The following is a 10840-nucleotide window of genomic DNA, read 5'->3' as shown; positions in this document are numbered from 1 at the left end:
ATAGTGTAACAGCATCTTATTTCGCAGTTGGTTTGGTAGCCGAGCATGCTGTCATGTTTCTTTAACACTTATTTCGTAAATTTAAGATGCATTTTTATCTGGTTCAAATCTCACTGTGTTCTACGTTTTATTTTTTCCCCTTGCGATCTGATTGTATGATTAAGGTATTCATTTTCAATATCTATATTATGTAATTATGCCTTTTTTAGAATGAATTTTAAAAATTTATGTACAGGCCTATATTTTGAGATCTCACTGAGACTACGGTGAGACATTATAAAAACATCCAAGCAATGAAGCAGAATTTATTATTTGAATCTAGCAAATTTTTTGATCTGAGTCATTTTCTTTTTTAAAACAATTCTTTATTTGAGATTCATTACAAAATAAAGTTTCACTGATTTCGTTAGAATACGTATTTTTGTAGAAACAGTTTGGCTTAGATCGACAAGTACTGTATTTGCTCTTCTATTAGCATCTGAATTGTTTTATTTTGTACCGATGCTAATAGATGGTGCTAGTATCAACGTCTATAGACTTAACTGCCATCTGGAAAGAATCGATGTAACTATTTGATGGTAAGTTAACTGCATGCTTCTTTACCTGAAATGCGATGATGCCACATAGTAGGTATGTAATTATATATATATATATTGCTTTATTTTGACCTGCAGAATAGTGCTCTGTGGTCCATGGGCGCCATTTTTAGAACATCCTATATATATATATATATATATAGATAGATAGATATATATCTATATATATACATCTATATATATATCTTCCCCAAGTTGCGGGGCTGAATTTGGATTTAAACGGCATCGGAAGTGTCACTGCTCATCTCAGCGATCCCGAAAATTATAGATTCGATATTAATATTGGTCATTTTCGATCAGTTTTAAATATCCCCTTTTCACTCTTCTAAATTGCATCGTCAAAGTGAAATAATAACTACCATCATAGGCCCGAACCTCATCTACGTTGAAAATTTGATTGAGATCGGACGAGTGGGTCAAGAGGTATGAAGTAAAAGATAGATACGGGGTCATTTAAACCGACACTGGTTTTTGAAAACAGTTTCGGTTTTGTATCAAAACGGATTTTGGTGGTTCTACAAACTGGTTTCATATTTTTATTTTATTTTACTTTTTTTTTTTTTTTTTTTTTTTTAATTTTGCCCATTCATATTCGAAATTCAGGCCCTCACCAACATAAAACTCCTGGCATGTCTAACGGTAGAAAATAGTCTTTCCGGAGCATACACCTCTAAGGTGTTCACTATACGTATTCTGACCTGTTTTTGAAAACAAGGATAACCATGATATACCGGGTGTATCAAAAGTTCGGGGTCGAAAATGGAAAATTGTTAGGAAGTCTAAAATGATGGAATTTTTCCAATCGCACAAGTCGTTTGAGCTTCAAAAATGACTCGGGGGAAAGCGCACATTGTTGTGTGAGGGGAGATCTAAAACACCTGGAATACATTTTCCAACAATGTTGTATTGTTAGTGTGGTGAGGATCGAAGAAAAGCATCTGCTGAACTGACAACGTTGCCTTTTCATTTAATATAATGCGCCTCGCCAGTGTGGAGCCCAAATAGTATGCGGTTGGAAAAATCCCACCATATTAGAATGGAAAACAACCTATTTCCCAGATTTTATATATATATATATATATATATATATATATATATATATATACCTTTACCCATAACGGAGTTGGTCTACGGTCCCTAACTTTCGATATACCTCATACAACTTCCCCCCAATCGTTGTTGGTAATTAATGCGGCGAAAACCTGGCGTTTTGAAGTTGGAAGCTGACAGTACAAAAATGTTTTAATTTTGTAGCTCTCGTCGGATTATGCTTGTAGAAACAGGTCCCTCCAGGTGATTTTTGAGTACTGCTGCCAGTTATGCCCCTTAGCTCAACAATGTCTTGTGAGACAGTCTTCCATATTCATCAATCCATTTCATCTTGTCATTAAATCTGTCACTACCTGTGTATTCATAGTGTCTGATGAAGCCAACGTGGATAACTGGCGAAACTGTTACATATTAATATTATTTACGATAAACGTATTGTTTTGCTCAGCAGCTAGGTTAAATAAAATTTAACATTATCGTAAACAAAATAGGAGAATATAGGAATGAATACGCGTGTGTTTGCGGCATATAATAAGCTTTGTATGTGATGAATGCATTTACCAGGAAAGGACACAGAAACAAACCAATGTGAGTGGCGTTAGGTACTTTCTACCCCTCAGTTGGTAAGTACGAACTTCTATCAAAATTAGTATATAACTATAGCTACATAAGTGCCACAGGAGGGACCAAAGGAACTGTGAAAACATATTTCCTGAAAATAAATAAACTTAAAAAAAAACTTACAAATTAGTAAGTGACTGCAAGGTTCTTAACCGGGTTTGACGCTAGGGACGACTGGGTCGCGTACCATAATGGAAAATAACGCATAATAAAGACACCACAAGGTAATACAAGAAATAATCTAAATTAATAGCCCCTGGAGAGGTACATTTCCCTTATACATTCGTATTCACAATAAAACTAGATGAACAGGGCAGCAACATTTTCAGGTGGATCCTATCTAGAAATGATAGAAGAAATTGAGAAAAGATAGAAGTCTACAAGTATCTGCAGGGATATTACTCTGGTATTACTTTCATTCATTGATAGAAATTATTAACATGTAGCTTCTTTGTAGAATGTAACGTAGAGACAATAACCTTAGAATCAGGAAGAAATAGCGTGTTGAATAAAACAAAAGAAATTGTAACTAACTTTTAAAAGAATGAAACTGCAAAGTAATGTACACTTATATATCGTCGCATGAGAACCAGAGGAACGTAACTCCATTTTCGTAGGTTTACAGGCGAGAGGACAAAAATATTATTTTCTTATAAAGATGTGTTTCTAATAAGATGGTAATTGAGCTGCATTTCAAAAGATGATCAACAAGGAGAACAGATGGCGTTACGTTCCATTTACACCAAGTGCAGTTTTCAAAATTATGTCCAAACACGAAGAAAACGGAAACAGCATTTTTGGAGTTACGTTCCTCTTGTTCTCATGCGACAATATGTGGAACTGTTATGAAATAGCAAACGTTGTAGTTTCTTGTGTTTCAAGGAATGCTTAGTAGAATCTACAAGTTGTCAACATTTTAACTAATGAACACATATTGAGCAAGAACTAAGGTGGAAACCCTTTGGTTTCAATATCAGGAAGAAAAGAACAAAAACCAAGTGTGAAGAAAACAAAAAGGCAACAGACAGGAAAACGATATTAATACTGAAATCTGGAATGAGCAAGTGTCTTAGTCTCGTCCTGCATCTTGCCTTGTCTTGCGTCTTCGTCTTGATAAATCCGGAGCTTCATCTTAAAATCGTCGTCATTCTCTTGCCTAAGGTCCCAGTACTTATATTTGGTCTTAAATTCCTTTATTTGACTTCAACTTCATCTTTGGGCAACCGGCATCATATATTCTGTGAGGTTCATTCAACAGTTTTGGTCTTCTTTAAACTACGGACCGACAACACTGTAGACAAGTAAAGCCAGTCAAAATGAGTTTGAAAAAGGAAGAACATTTACTACGTCATCAGGAAACATCGTAGATCAATGATCCACGCTGTAAAAGGATCAACATAGGCGACCAGCCAGGAAGAGGTTCATCGCTACCGACATCGAGGGAGGATTGTGGAAGCAGAGCATTTTGCACACAAGTTAGTCTTGCTCATATGATGTTACATTTTGTTGGCAAGTTGTGTATTCACTCGGATATGAATTGAACACAAAACAAATCTAGAAACCATAATTAAATATTTCAAATATCTAAATATTTGTTTTTTAATCCAGACACATCATACAGCAAATCAATACATTTTAAGCAGTATTCTTTTGGCGTTCACAGCGGAGTGTGAGTGGAACTCGCTTGCTGCCACTGATATTGAATTCAATTATCAGTGTTTTACGCCCTCAAAATACATATACAGGTAAGTGAGGAAAATCGAAATTACGAACATGGAAGGAAGAGAAATCGGAATAAAACGAAGTGGAGGCCACGAAAATAAAAAAAAAAGGAATCACCCGTGGAGAGAGAGAGAAAAAGGACGAACTTATTTCACTAGAGGGAACTAAAAGTGAAGACGAGGATGGTAAAAACAGAAAATACAGCTAGACCCATAACGAAGGAATTTGAGAAATCGGTAAAAATTCATAGACAGTAGTAGGAAAAGAGGAAAGCTAGTAGCAACATCTCAGTATTAGGACACATCTAATTCAATGGTTGGGCAAAACAAGCTAAAACGGAGGGAATAAATCAAGTCGACAAAACAAGTAATTAGAAGAGGAAGTTGAAAAAGTCAAGGCAGAAATGGTAAAACAAAGATGGAAAAAGGAAACATTAAAGCAAAACCATTGTATTCGGCTGTTGTGATAACTACTCCAGCAACACAGATAACACACTAACAAAAGACAACAAACTATTGAGTAAAGTCGAAACAAAGACCGACAATCTACCTCAAAGCAGAAGATAAAGAAACGAATGGAGATAACAAAGAAGAAAATTATAAAAGCAGTAAACCCTGCTAGGAGAAAAATAAAAAAGAGCTGTAAAAATGACAAAGAAACAGTAATCGTTGAGACAGCAACAGAGGTGCATATAAAGAAGCTAATCGAAAACCAAACACCAAAATGAGACAGTAATAATAGAAAAACTAAAGAAATAGAACTCACTTTTAATAATCTATATTGTGCGAACTGAATGTAAATATTGTAGAGACTCTGATAGACCAAAATTTTCCTGGAAAACAGATTAAAGAAGCGAAAAGAGAGAGATTAAGCGAAAGTTCAGGACAGATCTGCTAGGACACAACAGGTGTCATTTCGTAATCGAAACAAGTGGACAAATGAGAAAATTAGTCAACAATGGAAGAGTTCACTTGATGTAGGAAAAACATGGAATCAAACTCAATGGAACAAATCAAACTCAACATGGAATCATGACAGTGCCTAAATGTTCCACCTGTGATTAGACATTGCAACGAAGAGAACAAAGCCTGTTTGTTTTGCAGAGAGAGAAATCACGAAAAGGTCAATTGTAAGAACAAAGATTTGCGTATGTGAAAAATGTGAAACAAAATAATAATAATAATAATAATAATAATAATAATAATAATAATAATAATAATAATAATAATAATAATAATAATAATAATAATAATAATAATAATAAAATAAAAAGAATGCGCCACATGTAAGTTGTTGTTACACGAAAGAACAATTGCAAAACAATAGATTTTTAAATACATAAATACCCACTTTCTTTGATACAGAAAACCAATAAACCAACAAAATGTAATGAGCGCAAAGTAACACCGCCGGACAAAAGAAAAACGGAATTAAAAATGAAAAAAATAAAGACAAAATAAAGACAAAATAAACTTAACGATTGGATAACAAATGCACTACCAAATAGTAATAATGATAATAATACTACAAGAAGGAAATACAGATCTAGAAGAAAGGAACATATACATAGTACATCTTACAAATTTAGAATTAAAAACCAAGCTCTAATGTTGCCAATTTCTCCATTGCAACATTACTCTTGTGAGGGATGATTATCACGAAGATACACAAATGTCCGCAGCATTTTGTCTTCAGTTCTGAGTGAAGCCTATCTAGTAATGATGCATAGTAAGTCCCTATGGACTACCTTGGTATTACCTTGTAGATAGTCAACAAAATTACCCTATCCTGGTCCCAGGAAATACTTGCAAGAAATATTAACTGGAGTTTTGCACCCGAAACTTTTTTGGAGTCGGTATGAACCACTGAGACACCATTCTTTTGATTGTTCTTTTGTGTCTGGATCATACAAATAGATCCATGTTTCACCCTCCGTAACCAAACGTGAGACTAAAGTAGTGGCTTTCTCTCAAAACGGCTTAAAACGTGTCTGAAAGCAAACATCCTTGCATGCAAACATTTGGGCATCTACTTTGCGGAAAGTTTCTCATGTCAAGACGATCACGAATGAAGACACCAACGAGTTGATGAGAGACGTCTAAATTCTCTGTTAACTTTTAAGCAGAACTCCGTTGGTCTGAGAGAATCGTGCATCTTTTCAGTTGTTTTGTGTACAATCAGTATGCAGGATCTCCCAAGGTGGGGTTCATCTTCAATGTTGTGTTCTAAATTTGACAACCCAGTTCTTAACAGTGCTATAGCACGGAGCGCCGATTCCCATTGTTTGTAGCATCTCATCGTTGATGGCCTGTGCAGATTTTCCCTGGAGGAAGAGGAACTCGATGACTGTTTTAGTTTCAACATCATTGCTGACTTGTCTCTTCACTCCTCACCTGCAACAAAAATAGGTCCATTAGTCCCAGCGCTTTAATTTTGGATCAGAAGCACATAGCATTAAAAAAAAAAAAAAAAAAAAAAAAAAAAAATCGGACAGTACCCCTTCGTAATTTATCGTAATATACGGTAACATTTTGTGGGAAATGGATAAGAATTTTTGAGCGAAAACCAGAGAATGATATTTACAGTATCAACCAGTGACGGCTAATGTTAGTGTTGCAGCATTGCGCAACGACCAAAATATTTCAAGAAATATATATATATATATATATATATATATAATTATTATTATTATTATTCTTAGCAATAGTAGTAAAGAACAGAAAAATACTTTTTAATTCTCCCATATATACTTGAAATAACTTTTTTTTTTTTTTTTTTTTACTTCTGTAACTGACCGTTTTGTTAATCCGTTTCGAAAAGCGAAAAATAATCCGTCACAGAGTCTCTAATTTATATTGTGTTGCAGCGAGCATACAACGACCAGATTCCTTCAGTGTGGGAATTGGAGCGAATGTTAAGTCTCCTTTCCAATATCTCAGAAGTTAAAGGGTCTGGTCGTTGCAGTGCTTCTGCAACACAGCACGGTTTCCAGTGAATGAGAAGGGTTTTGGGAAAACGTTTGACCCATTTGAAATGACTTTTGGAAGATAGTTAGTAGTTAGTACTCACTTCGAGCTGGGCCTTGGGAAAACGTTTGAACCATTTGAAATGAATTTTGGAAGATAATTAGTAGTTAGTACTCACTTCAAGCTGGGGCTTGGGAAAACGTTTGACCCATTTGAAATGACTTTTGGAAGATAATTAGTAGTTAGTACTCACTTCAAGCTGGGCCTTGGGAAAACGTTTGACCCATTTGAAATGACTTTTGGAAGATAGTTAGTAGTTAGTACTCACTTCAAGCTGGGCCTTGGGAAAACGTTTGGCCCATTTGAAATGACTTTTGGAAGATAATTAGTAGTTAGTACTCACTTCAAGCTGGGCCTTGGGAAAACGTTTGACCCATTTGAAATGACTTTTGGAAGATAATTAGTAGTTAGTACTCACTTCAAGCTGGGCCTTTTAATCATATCAAATTGATTAAAGGTATATTTGTGGGGTAGAGTATTTCAATATTTATATCAAAAATAGTGTCTTCCATACTTTTTTCTTTAAACTTTTATTGAAATAAATATTCTAAGGAGAAAAGGATTCAAATACCAGAAACATATTTTCCCCTTGTGAGGAACGGGCTTTCAGCTAATATAATATATATAAAATTAGTATTATGTAAAATCTATTGAGTATATTACAATACATATTGAGTATATATATATGAATGGGTGAGTTGAAAAAGGTACATATTCCAAAAATATCACAAATTAAACTGAGATAGCCATTTTTTTCTTTGGACGTATCTACATCCATAGAGCAGAGAAAGAAACATATTTCACTATTGCAAATAAGCTTGCCAAAAATATGTAGAAGCGATTGAGTTGAAGAAGGAACATATTCCAGGAATATGTCCCTTCTTCAACTCACAGCCGCGCTAGTGCCGCCACAGCGCTAGTGCTCAGTTATGTATTATGACTTAACAGGTGAGCTGCTGTTTAAGGTCATGTTGGTTATGTTTAAAGTGGAAAGTGAAGATCATTGCGAAAAGTAGTGTAGTGGAGTTAGTGTTTCTTGTTTTAACCTAGTAACAATGTCCAAAACAGACGGTGACAGTGGTGAACCAAGCCGTAAAAAGGGTAGACTTAACAAAGGAAAACGTGTACGGAAGATGGAAAAGTTAGCAAGGCGTTGAGGTGAGGAGTTTGTAAATTCAGCAGGCGTTCTTGTTCCAGCCAAAACAACCGGCCCAAACTGTAAGTGTAGGAAAAAAATGCATGGATAGTTTCTCTATTGAGGAAAAGGAGAAAATTATTAAAACCCTATATAGTGGTAGACCTAAGATAGAGCAGGATACATTATTAGTGAGCTAATTGAGACGCATGAGGTTGCAAGGCTCAGACCATCAAATCAAAACCCAAAGCAATACCAGTCCTCTTTCAAGTAATTTGCCATGAAAGGAACGAGCAGAGTTGAAGTATGTCGTAATGCGTACATAAGCCTTCATGCGGTGTCACACAAAGTTGTTATTAAGTTGGCAAAGATTTTGGCTTCTTGGAAATTCCCTATTGACATGAGAGGTAAACACGAACACCGTTCTAATGCTATTCCAGCATCACATCTAGTTAAAATACATGAACATATTCATTAATTTCATAAATATGTTGCACATTATACGTCTACATCAGTCATATATCTCGATGCTCAGCCTAATGTGGCAAAAATGCATGAACTTTTCATAGAAAAGTTTCCTGAGTTGTAGAATGTAATTTAGTATGAGTTTTATTTGGAATATTTCACGAAAAACTTAGGTTACCTATTTGGCAGACCTCAGGTCAGTGTCTGCAGTACCTGTGAAGACCTGAATATCAAAATTAAATCGAATACGCTTAATGACAGTGGAAAACATGTAAATTTTATATTCAGTATTTTATATTTTGTAAATTAGTTTAGACTATTTTCATTTTACCTGAACTTATCTATTCTAACTATAGTCTGAATATAACACGAAACTTCATAATACAATCTAACCTAACCTAACCTAAGTATTGCTATCTTTATTACAGACATGTTTTATGGTAGGTTATGACATTCGACCCTGTATGTAACAAAAAAAGACTGATTTGCAATGGCAAAGTAAAATAAATCCTTTTAATCTTATTATCTCAGCACTTTTTCGCAGCTCGGTGTGTTTTAATCACATAAAGAAATTACTAATGATGGTTAAACTGAAAGGGAACATGTTTTTATAATGTTTTTCGATCAAGGCTTTTGTTTTTCAGCTGCTGATCCGCTAGATCAAGATGATTGACGATTGTCTAATCTGGAAAATTCAACAATAACCATTGTTTTATCGGAAAACATTGTGATTTTTCTCAGTATATGTAGCTAACAGTTTTGAAATACATTTGTTTGCCTTTATACAAAGATTGAATAATATCACTCACTTATTTCTGAAACCTGTTTAACATAATCCACTAATTGGGATAAAGTATTCTGCATATAAAAACATTGAGTTGAAAAAGGAACATATTCCTAAACATCTTTACACAATTATATGGTATATATAAAAAAAATCATGTACAGGTACCATGTGCAATAGGTTTGCTACACTAAACGACACAAATTGACAATAGTAAATGTTTTGGTAGAACAATTAGTTTTCTCACAAAACAGTTTTTCTTAGTTTTCCGAAAGTTTGTATTTTTGGAATGTGTACCTTTTTCAACTCACCGATTCATATATATATATATATATATATATATATATATATATATATATATATATATATATATATATATATATATATATATATATATATATATATATATATATATCGGACGGATATAACCTACTGAGTATCTATCTTTTAAAATGCTACAATATCAACAAAAGCGCCTGAGCTCCAACCTTTAACTTTAGATTTCAAACCTTTGATTTACGGTTATTTGTGATTTTACGTTTAACAAAAACAAATGTTTTAAAGTATGTGTACTTTAAATAAATAATTTAAATAGACCTTTTCCATAAAGTTTATGCTTTTAAAATATTGTTCAAAGCCTTTGCATTTTAATAAGCCTTTTCCAAAATCAATGCAAATGAATTGTGCTGGCGTCTTTTGGAGTTCTTTTAAACTATACGTTTGTAAGTTTATATGTTTGTGGCGAATCCTTTCGACAATGAGATCTCGGAAACTACAGGCTCTAGAAAGATGACGTTTTCACTGATCGATTGCAAATTTTGTGTAGATTGTCCAGTTCTAACCGAATATTTTTTTTAAAAAAACATAGCCATTATTTTTTATTACATTTTTACGGGTACACTGGAAGTGTTGAAAAGGAAGAAAACACTGACCATACATGAATTAAAAACTCAACCGGAAGTATGCTCAAATTTTGCAAACGGTGCGAGATATTGAACAAGTAATCGAAAAAAAATCTCCCTTTTATGGTATCTCTTGCCAATTTTTATCAGAACGTCTTTCACTTGTGTCTGTAAAGGGACATGTACAAATGTGAGGAATAACAAGGAGATTCATGCTCATATGTGAATGATGCGCTGTGTAGAGAGCACAGATTCAGCTAGTATATATATATTGACGGATATATATTGATATATATTTCCGGCTTTCTGAATGAAGATTAAAGAGGAATAAAGCTGAATAAATGAGATACAGATGTCTTTCCTGTCTCTATTCTCCTTACGTATTATTATTATTACATTAACAAAATTGACTCTAGTATACTCATTACATGCAACTTTGCGTATCATCGTCATTATCATAGTATTCTGTCATTATTGGAAGATCACTTGCAGCAACTGAGAAGCTTCTTTATTCCATGGTCTTCAGCTAACCTTTCCGA

Source organism: Thermobia domestica, chromosome 1 (assembly GCF_964235325.1).
Source record: "Thermobia domestica chromosome 1, izTheDome1.hap1.1, whole genome shotgun sequence".
In the NCBI taxonomy this organism is placed as follows: Eukaryota; Metazoa; Arthropoda; class Insecta; order Zygentoma; family Lepismatidae; genus Thermobia; species Thermobia domestica.
This window is presented reverse-complemented; position numbering follows the sequence as displayed.